Source organism: Rattus norvegicus, chromosome 13 (genome assembly GCF_036323735.1).
Source record: "Rattus norvegicus strain BN/NHsdMcwi chromosome 13, GRCr8, whole genome shotgun sequence".
In the NCBI taxonomy this organism is placed as follows: Eukaryota; Metazoa; Chordata; class Mammalia; order Rodentia; family Muridae; genus Rattus; species Rattus norvegicus.
This window is the reverse complement of record NC_086031.1, coordinates 78,344,039-78,361,738: the sequence shown is the minus strand read 5'-3', so window position 1 is coordinate 78,361,738 and position 17,700 is coordinate 78,344,039. Positions and strand designations below refer to the sequence as shown.

Genomic DNA, 17,700 nt, shown 5'->3' with positions numbered 1-17,700 from the left:
ATTTTGAACTCTCAATTTCTGGTTTGCCTTATACTTCTAAACTGGGATAAAAATGATTTTTATAAATTTAGCTGGCATTTCAGGTTGTGTTTACTGAGTAGACTTCTAAAAGCATAATTTCTTGAATAAAACTGTATACATTTTAAAGCTTTGCAAACACTCTCCCCTGTTGTATCTCTAGAAATACTTTCTTATTTATAGTATAATAACAAGGCTTAGTTTTAAGTGAATACCTATAACTTTTAATATAAGAAGAAACAGAAAAATATTTTTATTCTTGTAAAGATTTTTACCCACCCAGTCATAAAATTTTATTAGTGGAATTTTTACTTTATCCTTCACACACAGCAAAAGGCTTCTCTTGGGCTTGATTCAAGATATATTAGATTACATCCACAAAAATCTATTCGTTCCTAGGAAACATATTTCAATTTGTATATAAACCATGAGTTCCTGTGAAATTCATAGTATAATCTTAAACGTGGTTGCTTCAATGATCACTGACACAGAGTTGTGGTAGGGAAGCCTGATGGGGGGAAGAGTAACACAGAAGTACAGAATTTTGCAAATGACTTGGCATTTCAAATGCATGTAAGTGGCATGTCAGGGGCTGTCCATTTTCTATCCCACCGTGAGCAAAGAATCCTTTGAATATTTTTTTTCATAATAGTCCATATATGACTTGGTTCTAGCCTATAAAGGTAGAATAAAACTCAGGCTTTTCATTTTGGAATGACAGGAAAAAAAATTATGTCTCACCACCTCTAAAAACAACAGCCATAAGAAAATAAAAACGGTTTAATGATAATTACACCAAGGAGAATGATTTCAAATTAGCAGACACCTTTTCTGAACTGCTGAAAGGAGAAAGAGAAAGAAATAATAAAGCTACAAAAACCCAGTTTATTTTATCAAAATTAAAACTACTTCCTCCTCTCCACTTCAGAGTAACCTTGCGTTGGAACAGTTTGAGGATTATATTGCTCTAATCCCTCTGCAGTCAATTCCACAGCGGGAGGTGCTTACTGCAGACCAAATTATAGGGCTAAGAATGTTCACAATTCAGTGAACCGATTGGCCGACTACCCCTCAGGGCTTTCGAGTCAAATATTTACTCATCTAAATGGGAGCAAAGAAAAGAAAATGGTTCATAAAGAGAGTCCCAAAGCATGTATTATTAAAATAACAGATGGAAATGTTGTATTTTTTTTAAATGTTCTTTCAGTGGATTCTTTTGAAGTGTGTTTTGGTAGGAAAAGCTAAGCCAAACGTGGAGGAGAGAGAGGGAGGGAGGGGGGAAGGCTTTATTTTCAAATGTTGATGTCAGCACAGTATAAAGATAGCACTCCTTAAAAATGGCAAATCACTAAATGCCCCGTAGCATAAAATGTTTGCGAGGTCTCTACTTCGTGTAAAAGTCCCAGAGGAGAATAAAGCTGAAACAGGCTTTGTCCTCACCACTCAGTTGTTATGTGGTGCAGTGCCTCACAAATCCTGGCCTTTTCAAAGGATACACACATGCAAGGCCTCCCGGTTGAATCCTTTCATGATTCCCCAAACGACTAAAACTTGAGTCAAGACAAATTATCTCAAAAAAAAGCCACTGGCTTCATTGTTTTAGTACATGTATTGTTACTTTTCTGTCACTCCGATAAACACCACAGTTAGAGGTAACTGATAAAAGGAAGCGTATATTTGAGAGGATGGTTCCGGAGGGAGATCCTGTGCTGGGGTGGATAGCATGGCCGCAGGAATGTCAGATCAGGGAGCTTAGAGCTCACTTCTCATTGACACAAAGGAAACAGAGCAAAGGAGAAGGGGGAGCCCGGACATAAACTTTCAAAGCCCACCCCTCAAAGGATTTGCCTCCTACAGCAAGGTTTCATCTAAAAATTCCATAACCACCCCAGACAGCATCACCAACTGGGGTTGAAGTGTGCAAACACCTGAGCCAGTGGCGGGCACTTCTCACTCCAACCACCACATTCAGTTTTATGTCACTAAAATATTATTCTGGCTCAAAGGTTCAAGCAATGGTTACTTTGTCTCCATTTGTTCTGGGAGACAGAATGTCATAGAGGGGAGCATCCTTGACAGGCAAAAGGGAGGGAGAAAGAGAACAAGAGGAGGCAAAAGAGAGGGTCTGCTAACAGGATATAATCCCCCAAGGGCACACATGGAAAGCTCCAGTCCCCTCAACTGGATACCACCCACCACTCATGGTTTCTATTAGCCCAGCAAACTGTTACCCTACAAAAGAAGTAATCTATTGATGAAATCAGACCCCTCCTGATCTACTAATTTCCCTAAAGCTCATTATCTAGCAAATAACATTTTGGCACAAGATCTTTGTGGGATATTTTTGATCCAAACCATAATATTTATGCTGGCCTGGGTTTAGTAGGAAGTGGATAAGATTATGGGTTTCATGCCACATGGGCAATACTGATGGGCCATCAAGCCAGAGTTTTTAAGGGGAAAAAAGGAGAGAAAGAGAGAAAGAGAGGGAGAGAGAGAGAGAGAATACAAGGAATAAAGACAAATGAAAAAACATAACCTGTTTTATATTCCTGTCCCCATGACAGAATAAACAGTTTAGAATTCTTTCTGTTGTCTTTCCAGGGGCAAAAAACATCCAGTTCTAGGCAATCAATTTGAAGTTATCCATGGTCAGTCCAAATTCTCCAATGCTTAGCTCTCAGGACTTGGTGGGGTGCCCTGCTGTTCTCGATGAAGCTCTAGACTTGTCATGTGATAATGTGATTTATTGCATGGCGACTGGCAGCTACTCGGGCCAAAGAAAGAGTGTTCACAAGAGCAAACTATTTTGCCCTTGTAGCCAGACATGGTCTTTATTTGTGACAGAGAGGCGAATATAAATTCTGCTTTAGTCTGTTATGAAAAGGAGACTACCTAGGAAAGGATAATTAGAATGCAAGATATTCATGACGCTTTGGATACTGAAATGTAGACTACTGATAGCCATGCATGGCGGCTGCTCTACTCAGCAGCAAGAATTATGAGAATTTTCTGTTGGCCTCTAAACACTGAAAACCAGCATCAGCCACTGGACAAAGCGAAATATATCCAGAAGTCTATGAGTTCTAAAATGTCAGGATGAACAAGCAGAGGACAAGTTCTATGGACACAAGGAAGATAGAACAAACAAACAAACAAACCAACACCAGCAACCCACTGTACTAACCAGTTGGGCTCTCTCAAGTAGGGCAAGAAAATGTCACAGCATCTGCTCAGAGAACGGAGTCAGAGAGCCACAGAATCTCCAGGTTTCAGCCATCAGCAGAAAGGTTTATAGAAGAACCATTTTTCTGTGCCTCCTTTGATCACAGGGCCCCGACTTTGAAAGGTTCTACCCGTCTTGTGGTTTTCTGGTGGTGAGCCAGTATATTCTAGGTGAAACACTTCACTTCTTTCAGGACAGCCTTTCCACTGTAGTTCCCAGCTCCATGACTCCCCTCTTCATGTTTAAATTAGATTCGAAGGACATTGTTGACTTCAGCATGAATCTTGCATGGGAGGGTTTGCAAACAGGAGGCTCGGCTCTTCACTTCTTGCATGGGTAATCCTATGGAAGTCCTTGAGAAGTCACAGTCGCTGAGGAGGCAGAAGGGAGAGTCACAGTAAATGTTCATTGTGGTGATTTGAATAAGAGTGTTTCCCATATGGTCCTGTGTCTGAATGCTTTATCCCCAGTGGATGGAGTTGTTTGGGGAAAATTGGGAAGTGAGACCTTGTGGGAGGAGGTATGTCACTGGGAATGGGCTTTGAGGTTTAAAACCCATGTTAATGTTATCTATCTATCTATCTATCTATCTATCTATCTATCTATCTATCCATCCATCCATTTATAATCAATCTATCTCTATATATCTATTTATCTCCTGCTTATGACTTATCTCAACTACTGCTCCAGCATCATGCTTGACTGCCTGCTACTAACACTGGCATGATGGTTCTGTACTGAACCTTTGAAGTTGTAGGCCTCAGTAAACTGTTTCTTCTGTAACTTGTCTTGCTCATGGTGTCTCTTCACCTAAATACTAGGAAAGTACCTTAGACTACCAGGGAAGTACAGCGATAGGAATCAGTGGCAGGGTGTATACCTAGTAGATTCAATGCCCTATGTTGAATCCCTATTCTCTCCAAGGCAGGTCTGATGAGTAGCGACTGACTAGCTTAACCTAGCTAACTTTCTCAAGATATTGAAGGCACTGTCAGTCCTTTGTGATAGACTTTTCTCTACTCTGAGATTCTAGAACTGGTCTTGGGCCCCATGCTCTCTAACCACAAGGTCTTCCAATACGTTTTGATCTCACTATTTCTCTGAACGTGACCTCTCTGCAATCATCGGATCACTTTCACACGGGTAATTTTATAAAAATTTATATTTACAGAGTAACTATTATAAAATGAAATGTTCTTGCTTTTGATGTGGTTTACATTAACTAATGTGGCTAGAGACACCGATAGGCTTGCTCACTCACAAACACACAAAGTGAGTGGTAAATATATTTAGCCATTACAAACTCTGTCAAAGGAATTATTGATAGAACAAGATTTCTGCTGGGCAACGTGTAGAGTGGTTAAGTATGAGAGGGTTGAAAGAAGACTAAAATGCTTCCTACCCAAAATAGTGTCTTGTACTTTAGAAACCGAATTATATTAAGACACTAGTCTATGATTGATCAGAATAATTATAAGCTGAAACAGATATCAGGTTCATCAGGTCCACATTTATAAACTGGTGTGAGAACTCTACCATAAGTCTTAGAATAGCTAAGGGTCATCATAATATTATGTTATTAACTAATTAATAATACATTCACAGAATCTGTGTTTAAAAGAGTGCAAAAATAAAATCGTGGTTGGCCACAACACTTTTGGCATCAGGTATATGGAATTAGATCCCAGATGTACTACTGACTGGCTGTGTGGCCTCGAGGAAGTTATTTTCCTCCTTTGGATCTTAATTTCCTCATCTATAAAATGAAAGCTTATGGGCTCTTAGGAATGGTAAAGCACGGAAGAGGGGAGGAGGAATTGGGAAGGTTCTGGGGCTGATGAAGAAGAGAGAATCAAAGAGGAGATGCAGGTAACTCCCGCTATACAAGGAGAATACACTGAGGTCAGTATGAACAGCAACAACAAAAAGTAACACATAATAGTCACATGGGAACTAACATTAAAACCTCAACCTGACCTTTGTATACTAAATCCAATTCTTGTGCCAGAGGGGGGAAAATGCTACCAAACCAGAGAACTATATTAAGATTATCAAACATGATTACAATACATATATCACACAAGCCCCACACACTTAATGAATTTTATACATTTTTTCACTTTTATGTGTGTAGCTATGGAATGAATGACTGTGTGGAGGAAATGTAATATATAAAATTTTGGTTCCTCACTAAGGGAGGAGACCAATAAAGGTACATGCGAAGAACATTGTGCCTTCAGGACGCTGGCTGATCCTGTATGCAGGTCTTCAAATTCTTTTGTCATAACAGCCAAGGGACGAAGGTAAGATTTGCCTGCAAAACAAGAGGTAGATGTTGTGTTATGTGACCGAGATTCCTTATAGTTGAAATGGATACCAACAGAGCTAAGAAACAACTGGTTGGAGTATTCTAGTATCAGTAACTCATATTCCAGTAAACACAAGCTATTCCAGCAATTATCACTGGTGGGGTATGGACCTAGTATATCCAATGCCCTATATTCAACAACCACAATCTCCAAGGCTCTGCAGATGAGTAGTGACCACCTAATCTAACTTTGTCAAGATAGAGCTGGTACAAAAATATAACGGCTATTTTCTCAAGTTGGATGACACAAAGCTAAGGATGTAGCTTGGTAATAGAGCACTTTCCCACCATTACACACACACTAAAAAAATAATAAATTTTAAAAATTAAATGAGATGGCAGCAAACACTTAAAGTTTACTTGAGCATTTCGGAAACATTGCTATAATATAACGGAGACTTGCTGGGCAGGTGAGGAGACAACTTAATAAACAGAACAGAGCTCATGCTCTGAGATAAAGAATTGATAAATGGGACCTCATGAAACTGGAAAGCCTCTGTAAGGCAAATGACATAGTCAATAAGACAAATCGGCAACCTACAGTTTGGGGAAAAAAATCTTCACTAACCCCACATCAGATAGAGGGCTAATATCCCAAATATATAAAGAACTCAAGATGCTAACCACCAAAAAAAATAAACAACCCAATCAAAAATGGGCATAGAATTAAACTGAGAATCACAACAGAGGAATCTCGAATGGCTGAGAAGCGCCTAAAGAAATGTTCGAAGTCCTTAGTGATCAGAGAAATGCAAATCAAAATGATCCTGGGATTCCGCCTTCCACCAATTAGAATGGCTAAGATCGAAACCTCAGGGGACAATGCATGTTGGGGAGGATGTGGAGAAAGAGGACCAGTCCTCCATTGCTGGTAGGATTGCAAACTGGTACAACCATTCTGGAAGTAAATGTGGAGGTTCCTCAGAAATTTGGGAATAAACCTACCCAAAGACCTAGCAACACCACTCTTGGGAATAAACCCAAAAGATGCCCCACCATGCCAAAGGGGCACATGTTCCACCATGTTCATAGTGGCCTTATTTGTGATAGCCAGAAGCTGGAAACAACCCACAACAGAAGAATGGATACAGAAACTGTGTTTGTTTATATGATGGAATATTACCCAGTTAAGAATGAGGACATCCTGAGTTTTGCAGGCAAATGGAAGGAACTAGAAAGTATCATCCTAAGTGTATAACTCAGACCCAAAAGACATTCATGATATGTATTCACTGATAAATGGATATTAGCCAAAAAAAATAATAAAGTACAGAATATCCAGTTCACAGAACTCAAAAGGTCAACAAGCTGAAGGGCCCAAGTAAGGATGTCTCAGTCCCACTTGGGAGGGAGAAGAAAGCAACCACAAGTGGGGAGGGAGGGAGGGACAGTGGAGGGAAAGGGGATGGGGTGGGGGGAGAGGAGAACATGATCTGGTATTGGGTGGGGGAAAGGACTGAAGCCTTTAGGGCCAGCAGAAAGAGGAAGGAGGAAGGAGGTTGGGAGGACCCTCTAGAATGTACCGGAGACCTGGGAAGTGAGAGACTCTCAGGACTCAAAGGGTGGGGGGGACCCTAGATGAAATGCCCTACTGTAGGGAGAGGGAGCTTGTTGAGCCGACCTCCAGCAGAAAGACGGCATCAAGGGAGGGATGGAGTTGCTATCCCACAGTCAAAACTCTGACCCATATTTCTTCCTGTCTGAAAAAAAATGCAGGGATGGAAATGGAGAAGAGCCTGAGGAAAAGAAGGTCCAGTGACAGGCCCAAAGTGGGATCCAGCTCAAGAGGAGGCCCCAAGACCTGACACCATTACTGAGGCTATGGGGCGCTCACAAAATGGGACCTATCATGACTGCCCTCCAAAGCTAAACAAGCAGTGAAAGAGTCAGATGTAAATATATGCACTTAACCATGAACAGAAGCTGCTGGCCCCTCTGGTTGAATTAGGGAAAAGCTGGAGGAAGCTGAGGAGGAGGGCAACCCTGTAGGAGGACCAGCAGTCTCAATTAACCTGAGCCCCTGATATCTCTCAGACACTGGATCACCAACCAGACAGCATTCAACAGTGGAGATGAGGTCCTCAACACACATACAGCAGAGGACTCCCGGGTCTGGGTTCAGTCAGAGAAGATGCACCTAACCCTGAAGAGACTGGAGGCCCCAGGAAGTTTAGAGGACTGGTGGGGTGGGTGGGGTGGGGACATCTTCGTGGAGACAGGGGTGGGAGGGGGGAGAAGAAGGAGGTTAGGGGTGTGGAACAGTCAGAGGGTGGACTGGGAGGGGAATAAAATCTGGAGTGTAAAAATAAATAAATAAATCGATAAATAATTTTTTAAAAACACAGAAAAAAGAATAAGGACGAGTGTAAAGAGGTGGGGAGACAGGTGGAGAGGAGGGAAGGAAGAAAGGGAAGGTGACAGAGACACAGTGAAGGCAGCTCAAACCTGGTTGTCCTGGTGTGTTAGTTTTTGTCCCACTTGATACAAGCGAGGTCGTTTAGGAAGAGGGGCCCTCAGCTGAGAAACTGCTTCCCTGAGATTGGCATTAGGCAAGTCTGTTGAGAATGTTTTTAAAGGTAATAACTAATGTGGGTGCCCAGCTCACTGTGGGTGGCACTGTCCCTGTGCATGTGGTCCGGGTTATGTAAGAAAGCAGGCTGAGTTATCTTCCAAACAAGTAAACAGCATTTGTTCATGGCCTCTGGTTCCAGGTTCCTGCATTGAGTTCCTGCCCTGGCTTTTTGCCCTGACTTTCCCTGATGATAGATTATAACTGTAAGCTAAAATAAATTCTTTTCTTCCCAAGTTGCTTTTGGTCATAGTACTTAATCACAGCAATAAACACCTGAGACAGGCAGTTACATCCTGATTTTACATTTTAAAAACACCAAGAGTAGCTCCTGGGTTAGAACTCACGGCTGTGTGTCTGGTGCTTGGCTCAGTGGAAGCAATACAGCACACTGGCTATGAGCTCAGCTTGGGGTTTGCCTTCTTCTTGTTCTGTGACCTCAAACAAATCACTTATCCTGACTAATCCTCAGCTATTTTTACTCTTCTATATAAGAGAATTAGCATATAGAAATATATACTGCACAGGCCTTTTTTAAAAGATTGGATCTAATAATAAATCCCAGAATGTCACTCACTCTTGGCAACCACCATTTTTATCAAGTTGCTTAAATGCCCCAGTTCATCACTTTAAATGTGTATTACCTTGAGGCGGGACAGGAAAGTGGGAAACTGGGGGCATAGAAGAAAGAAAATGTAGCCCTTAATTCAGGAACCCACTTGAAACCTCTTGCCAGCAAATAAACAAGAATTCTAGCACAATTACCAACTTCTTAAAGCCATTCTCCCTTCAGGGGTCAATCCAGGATTTTCTAGGAATCTCACCAGAAACCGCAGTTATAGGGAATGACCTGTCCTAAACCCATTGTGTTACCTTAGTGGTTTCTGAACCTTGTAAGATTATGCCTTGGTCCAAGGCATCTCCAGAAACACCCTATAATCTCAGATTATATTTCAGATTACAATATCAAAAGAAGAAGACAAAGCTATCTTTTGAGATGTGGCCACAGAACCATCCATATGGTGTGTGTGTGTGTGTGTGTGTGTGTGTGTGTGTGTGTGTGTGTATCTTGACAATATGATTTTGAGAGAAAACAAGGGAGTGAGGGAGGAGGCTTGTGAGGGATCAGAGAGCAAAAGGGGGAGGGGTAAATGATGAAATCAGAGTATAATTTCAAAAATAAAATATTATAAAAAAATCTTGTAAGAAGAGATACCACAGAAAGGGGATTGCTCTTTTAAAATGGTGTATGTGCCTAATGCCAAGGCAATTAATTATAATTCTCCTTTGAGGAGACCAGACCTACACTTGGGTACCTCAATTTCTGCAATCCTCCCATAAGAACCACACTCCTATTCTTGCTTATGTCTTTCTGCACCTTTTCTAGAGAAGTTCCCATTCACGGTTAGGGTATATCCTAATTTCTCCTTAAGTGCCTCTTTTAAATCTTGTAACCTTCATCCTACATCAAAACAAACCTATTAAACCCCCAATCTGCTTCAAAAACTGTCTCATCATGACTTTGTTTTTCTACGACAAAGCCACAAATACAAGTTTGGCCTAGCTGAGATAGGTGTGGGTGTGTCTGGTAACTCGCTGCCAGCAATGTGATGTGTCCTCGGAGAAGCACTTGTGGAGGGATAGCTGGAATCTCTGCCTCCCATGCTAGCTAAGATCTCTGTGCTTTCATAAAGCCTCACACAAACTGCATATGACTATTTGTCCTTTCCATTCACGTCGGTTACACACAACAGACTTTTACCTTTTGCTGATGGAACAAGTGAAACCAAGGAAAATAAAATAGTTATCCTGGGATTCTAAGATGAACCCTAATCAGCATAATTTCCCCAAAGCCTAGTCTTCGGTTTGGCCAAACAAACTACAGTTGCCATGGGTTTATCGGTGAGTCAACACTGAAGATACTTAGAACTGTTTTCAAACAACCCTGGTATACATTTCATTTTTGTTTTGCACAGAAGAATGAACTGACAGGGAACTGGAAAGAGAGGGAAAGATGGTGAAATAAAGTAGAAGTTTTGCGTTTAAAAATGGAGCTGAGGGGTTGGGGATTTAGCTCAATGGTAGAGCGCTTGCCTAGCAAGCACAAGGCCCTGGGTTCGGTCCCCAGCTCCGGAAAAAAAAAATGGAGCTGATTTGATTCACGGACTTAATGTTAAGGTTTTCTGTAAACAGAGAAGAAAGTAATAGACCCATTGTGTATTACAATTGTGCATTGTAATCTGTGTACAATTTGGTTTCAAAGAACCTAAACGCATCTTTAATGAAAATAAGAAAATCTGAGTGTAGAACAGAAAGGAAGCTGAGTGAGGAGCAGGGAAGCCAGCCATGGTGGCAGGTGTCTACAATCCCAGCATTCGGGAGGCTGAGGCAGGGCACCCCCGGGATACCCTGATTAACATAATGAGACCCTATCTCATACCAACAGACAAAACCCCTAGAGATAAAAGTAATAAAAAAAGAGATGAAGAAAGTTCAAAAGAACTCCATTGACTTGCTTCACAAATAAGACCTGAGCTCAATGCCCAGAACCCAAGTTAAAACGCATGGTCTTGGTGGTAAATGCTTGTAATCCCAGTGCTGGGGTGGAAGGAAAACGTGGCTCCAATGGAATTGGCCAGCCAATCTCACCTGTGTGCCATCACGATGGGGAGCAGCACTGTCCCCAAAAAGAACAAGGCAGGCAGCACCTGAGGAAGAATGGCTCAAAGCTGTCCTCTGGGCCCTACCTATACATGTGTGTAGAATAATTATGAGAAAATAACAGTAGAGCGTTTAAAGTTCAAAATAATATTCGGCTTCGCTGGCAATGGGTAAAGTGTCACCTTAGTGGTGGTGTTTTTTTTATCAGTCAGGGGCAGAGCAGTTGGCAGTCTTTAGTTCACCCTAGTTTAAAGCCTCGCTTGGTGGTCAAAGCTGGTTTGTGCCTAGAACATATAAAAATCAAATTCAGGCAGTGCAACAAGGGCGGAGGAAGGCAGAGACCTGTAGCCTGCCCTACCACCCACAGACATGCCCTCCAGCACAGGGCACAGGGGTGTCATGGAGACCCACTTGCTGCCATGCTGAGCATCAGGACCGAGGATGTCACCCAAGGGCCTGCAGGCTGCGTGGCCAACCTGGAGTGGGAGCCACTATAATATGCTAGAATGGGATGGACAGATGGAAAGAAGGAGAAGTGGAGCAACTTGAGCTTTATGAAGAGAGATGGAACTGGAGCCTAGAAGGTAGAAGAAGCAGCTTGTTGTGCATGGCCAGCTCTGCCACCTGGGGCCATAGTGAATTCTCAGCCCAAGCTGCGGGAGGCCATGTCTGGGTCTGTGCCTATGCAGTACCAGGGGTTGGTGTCCATGTTTCTGGCTCATATTACCACCAAAGAACACACAGGGCAGCTACCACATAGATGGCCAGGGGCTGTGGAGGCAGGAGCTAGCCCCCAAGAGCTAATGATGCCTCCAGCTAATGGCCTAGTTGGAGCAGGGTAGACGCGAGTGGATGGAGAGACGAGCAGGACCGGGGTGCACAATGTGATATTCATAAAAAAATCAGTAAAGTGTTAAAAAATAATATATGTATATATTATCAAAACTTAAGAAACTTATTTCAGGCTAACGTTACTGGTAATGCAATTACTTCAGAAAAATCTCAAAATACAGCCTTAAATCCCATTTTCTCCACTCTCAAACGTGACAGATGGGGACAGACCAGCTTCCCATGGCCTTAGAAAAATGAATACTTAAATTTGTTTGGAACTTTTCAAAATCCATGTGCCCTCAAGCCTTTTGGAGTATACTTATAGAATAAATCAGTAGATTATATGTTTTGGTGTGGTACATGATAGAACATTGGCTATCCTCATGATTCATGGTAGGCTGATAAATGTTAGTCAGACAATGATCACTCAAAGATGCCTATTTCCTAACCCCCAAAGTCTGAGGAAATAAGACGTTATAGGATCTTTACAGGTGTGACAAAATGAAAGATGCCGAAGTCTGGATATTGTCCTGGTTTATCAGGTTGGTCCCTCTGTCATCCAGAAGTCCTTTTAAGGAGAGATACATAGGTTAAAAGGGAACTTAAAGATGCTGTGCCACTAAGTTTGGCGGAGTAAAGCACTGTGCACAAGAAAAGGAATGTAGGTGATCTCCAAGTGCTGGGGAAAGCTGAGAAAGTGTTGCCTCCCTAGAACCTCTATGCCCAGCCCTACCAAAACCTCAGTATTAGGTCAGTGAGAGCCTTGCTGAACTTCTGGCCTGCAGAAATGTGAGATAATAAATTTGTGTTTCCAAAGCACTGCATCAATGGTAGTAGCCTATTGCATAAAAGTAGGGAAATTAATGATAATCCTAGACATATTTTCTGAGCAATTCATGTTTCCTGTAGAAAATTAGACATTATTAAAGGAAGTCTTTTAGTAATATCAGAATAAAACTGATTGCTCTGACCATGACAGATGGATCTCTGACTTTACTTCCAGTTGTTAAACAAAATGAAACACTAGAAACTTGAAAGGGAGAAATAAAACAAAAATAAGAACAAAGCAAAATGAAATAATAACAACAAAACTTCTTTTCAGAAACAGGACTACTCTAAGAATAAAAGAAAGTGAGGTGAGGTCTATAAACCACCACTCCCCTCTCCTCTTTGAGACAATAGCTCACCATGAAGCCATTCTATCCTCAAATCCATGATTCTGGTCCTCACGCCTGAGCGCGCACTACTGTCTTTATGCCACCCCCAAGTTTTGAGAGCACACTTGAAATTCCAATTGCTTAGCGTGTGAAAATATTTTGAACGCCTAGACGATGCACTAGAGACCCAAGAAGTATAGCACCTCACCCACAAGACTGGATTAGATGGGGGAGCCCCAAAGTCAGCCCTCCACTGTGTTTAGAAATGAGCTCAAATTAATCTAATTTTTAACCAACCTATTTGGTACCCTCCAAAAAAAATCAATACTTTTAAAATGTGGAAAATAATAAATAGACCCAATAACAACCTTTTCAATGCTGAGCAGCTAAAAACATATGAAGTTTTGTAAAAAGCCAGGACATCCAACCTATGAGGAACAGAAGGAACAGAAGCATGTAGAAATGTTCACACACTCATCCAAATTGGACTGTGAGTTAAAAAATAAAAAAGAAAGAAACCCTATGCCTAAGGCTAGAACGTATAGATTGTAAAGAATCAAATTGAAGTCACGCTGATCACATTGATGTCTGGGATTTCACTGGACAGGAATAACAGCAGATTAGATTTAATAGAAGAAAAGAATCAGAAACTTAAAAGATCACAAGGGAAGAAAGAAAAACTAATAAAAGTCTTGTTAATGTGTTCAAGAATGAATGATAGAAAACAGGCCTTGAGGAAAGACTAAAATGTCTACTGGCTGTGTTCAAGTTGTTAGTTAGCGTTATATTTAAATTGTTGTGTTGTTTTGATGAAAACCCAACACTTATCTATTCTCCTACAAGCCTTAATATGTAATTCCTTGGAGGGACTGTAAAACATGCTGAGTTCTACAGTAAGCTTGACAAAAGAAAGTCAGAGTCACGCACACTAACGCACTAGGCACTACATTCTAAGAAGAGGGCTTTCTGATTCTTCAGTTCTCAGAGATGACACTGTTGAAAAGCATTGTTCATGACTATGGGTATGTTCCTTATGCACATTATAAGCATATTTAATATTCTTCCCAGAGCCACAACAAAGAACAGAAGATTGTACATTGCACCCTTACACTAGAGCAGAACAAAGACATTGGAGGTTAATAACATGGATATGACGTCTTATCATTCATAAACTATTCACATGTTAATTACACAAATCCTTGCAAGGTACGTTGAAAACAGGGGTCAGATTTCTAAAGATTTATGTTTCTATTTTAAAGCTGCATGCAAAAAAGAAAAATCACCGTATTTCTTTATCCTGACTAGATAAAGTTGGAAGTACCACAGCAAGTGTTTCTCCAAGGCTTCCTCAATGTAACTCTCTTTACAGATTCCATATCATGGTAGTGGTAAAAGCTGCTGGTAATTGCTTGCAAAGGTCATCTTTAATTATTAAGTTGACATAAAATCTAATCAGCTGGGAAGGGGGTATCCTACGTTTTTTGGTAGATCAGGTTGACCTATAGGCATGCCCTTGGGGAGATGGTCTTGATTTGGGAAGACCCAGCCCACTGTGGGCAGCACCATTCCCTGAGTTTGGATCTCAGGCTATGAGAGAGTAGTCAGAGAAATTGAGTGAGGTACCTAGCATGCATACATTCATTCTCTTTCTGATGAGTACTGCGGATGTAGCTAATGGCTTCTAGTTCCAGTCACCCTGATTTCCCCACAGTCGTATATGGTAACCTGGAACTGTAAACCAAATAATCTCTTTTACCACTCAACTTGTTTTGACAGGGTGCTCTATTATAGCAGACACAAAGGAAATGGGTAATGCGTACACTGCTTTAAAAAAACTGACTAATGAAAAGTTAATGTATTTCTTTGGTTCTAAGATGATTAATCTGCATAAGAACTATTAATTTAGTACAAGCCTTTATTTGTAAAATGAAATGAAACATAAAAGTAAGATGAAAATATGATGCCTACATTATATTTTTAAATGCTGCAAGAAAACCCATCAGTGAAGCTTTGACTACTCATGAGTGCTTTATAAAAACATTAGCAAGGTAAAACATATTAACAATAATTTGTAAACTGGCATTACTCTTTGAAAAGATGCACTTAGAAGCTCTGTTTTGAAGCAACTTTGAATATGGTTTTCCAGAAATTGCAAATACTTCTGAGTAAAACTGGAACTCCATTTATTTGTCATTGTCCCACTTCTGCAGGATAACTACACCAAATTTGTCTCCTTCAATGTCAGCTGTATTTGGTAGCTACCGAAGTTTTTATTTTAATAATAATCTTGATACAAAGAAGTTCGGTGTTTTACATTGAATATAAGACGATGCACTGCGGGCTGCTCTTTAGAAATGCAGACAACTATCACCAGTCAACCTTTCCTACCTCGTCTTTCCATAGAAAGTTAAATGATGAAGACATGCTCAAGTGGAGGAGTCTTGAGCCCAGTGGCTAGGTGTTGGCGGGAAGACGGAAGTTCTGAGGCAAGACTAGAGTGTCAGGGTCTCCCTGAGGTAGCCTAAGCATCTTCCCGTCTTAACTCCCAAATGCTGCCATTGCAGCCTGAGCCCAGCTCAAAAGCTACCCCAAGGTTGAGGAAATACTGTGTGAAATTAAAGAGTGTGTTTACTTGTGTTTCCTGGTTTGAGATAAAAATAAAGTTGATTCAGTCTCCCAATTCTAAAGAATACTATTCTCTCCTCCCTGGCTTCGAGAAGTGGGGAGCATGTCAGGTGATCTTTGCTGGACTGTTTTAGCTGTGAGGTTCCAGGTCATTAAGACACTGAAAGATCCTGCTCAGGCATGCTGGCCCCCACGATGCTCGGAGAATTCGTATCGTTGCTAAGCCTGCTTTAGGAGACGGAACCCGAAAGCTGTTGGTTTTAGGAGTTGGTGAGACGGTCTTTCGACGACAAGCTTCAATATCTAAAGTAGACACGGCTTCCAATGAGCAGGACGGCAGCTCCACTTCTAATAAGTTAATCCAATGGTTTTTGTCATGAGCAAAACAAGAAATCATGTTTTTAATCACGCTAAAAGGTCTCTGCATCTTGTTAACATCTGGAGTTCAATCACTTCTGTGCTAAAAACCGGGGAATGCTTCAGCAGGGCATAAATCTTGCCCCTCGTCGTACATGTGATCCAGATGCCGGGGGAGAATTAACGTTCGTTTGTAACACATCTGGTGTCGGCAGCTTTGAGCAAACTCTAATAGAAAGGGTACGGAACTAACATGGCATTACCCCTTCCCTCAGGCCAGAGGTTCTAGACCGAAGGTAAAAGCCTGCAGGTGTCCCCTGAGGCTTCGCAATAAACTGCATTAATCAGCCCTGGCACTGTGTTAAGTGTGGGGTGTTTTAAATTTTCCACCCCAACTTCACAACCCAGTAAGTCTACATTCCAACCGTCGGGAGCTTGACAACTCTTTAGCTCGGCCACCATCTTGAAACGCAGAACAACAATAGAGCCAGAGTTTGTACTATGCCACACGATGTGGGAAAAGGCAAGAACAATGCTTAACTGTGAGTGTAAGGAATGGTTTGGCGTCATCAGTGGGAGACTACAGGGGAGGTAAAGAGTTGATCTTAAATCCCAGCAGTGGTGTGTGCATATAGACTTGAGGGTATTTTCTCACAAAGGTCTCACAAAAGAGAACCAAATCAGATAGGTTTTTGTTTTTGTAATAAAAGATCAAGTCCAGATTTCTTAGAATAACATTGTTTCATTTTCCAACCTCACTTATCCTTACTATAGTTAAGTTCTAAGCTATAGCAAATATCATGGTTTTTAAAACTGGATTCAAAAATTTGTGTGATTCAAAAACTCTTTAAAGTTTTTGCCTGGAGGGCTGGAGAGATGGCTCAGCATTTAAGAGCACTGACTGCTCTTCCAGAGGTCCTGAGTTCAAATCCAAGCAACCACATGGTAGCTCACAACCATTTGTTATAGGATCGGATGCTCTCCTCTGGTGTGAAAGAAGACAGGGACTGTGTACTCATATAAATAAAATAAATAAATCTTTTTTTAAAAAAAAGTTTTTAAAAGAATTTTTGCCTGTGCCACTCTATCTGCTAGAAATTCTTCCTTCAACCTTCCATCTTCCCCCTAACTCCCAGACACTTGGCTCAAGACTCCTCCATAGACTTGCACAGGTCTTCGTCGTTGCACTTATCTCCTTAGCTGACTGATCCTACTCTGAGAATCTCGGAGAGAAAGGATACTGATTAGAAAGCATGATGGCCCATGCCTCTGATCCTAGTACCAGGCTGAGGCAGTAAGAGTACCAGTATGTAGCCAGAACCTCACATATGAAGCCCAGGTCATCCTGGCCATGGAGTAAGACTTCCCCAAAGAAATAAAAATCAGTAGGAAATGAAAAGAAAACATAGTGACTGTTGAAGACATCTAATAGTCTTAAGAACTAGTTTGGGCTGGTGAGGTAAAACTATTTGCTGCCAAACTTAATGGATTGAATTAGATACCCAGAATCCCACATGATTCAAGGAAAAGTCTCACTCCTGCTGTTGGTTCTCTGACCTCCAAATACATGCAACATAGCATCTCTGCCCTCTGTATACCATGTGCATGTATGTGCATGCATGCACACATACACACATGTATGTACATACATATGAAGAAAGATGTAATTAAGGACACATTTGACATTGTTACAGGTAGCCTCCAGCTAAATTAATTTCAATAAGAAAATTAACTGTGCTCATCAAATGATAAGGCACATATTTGTTACCTGTAGATAGATAGTTTGTGATGAGATTTTAAAGAATAAACCTCTGACTATAAATGCATCTGAATGGTGGTGTTATGTCTATCTGGGAACAAGACCCAGGTCACAAAAGTATGAAGCACC

At 41.2% G+C, this 17,700-nt stretch overlaps 1 long non-coding RNA gene across 1 annotated transcript in view; it reads right to left on the bottom strand.

The window, feature by feature from the left end:
• Window positions 1-450: 450 nt before the first annotated feature.
• LOC134481584 (uncharacterized) overlaps window positions 451-17,700 on the bottom strand; it is a 44,844-nt gene continuing 27,594 nt past the window's right edge. Inside the window, exons 3-4 of the long non-coding RNA XR_010057274.1 lie at window positions 5,436-5,558; window positions 451-3,615 (exon numbers count right to left, since the gene is read on the bottom strand). This is a non-coding gene — a long non-coding RNA (uncharacterized LOC134481584). The remainder of the gene's footprint in view (window positions 3,616-5,435; window positions 5,559-17,700) is intronic.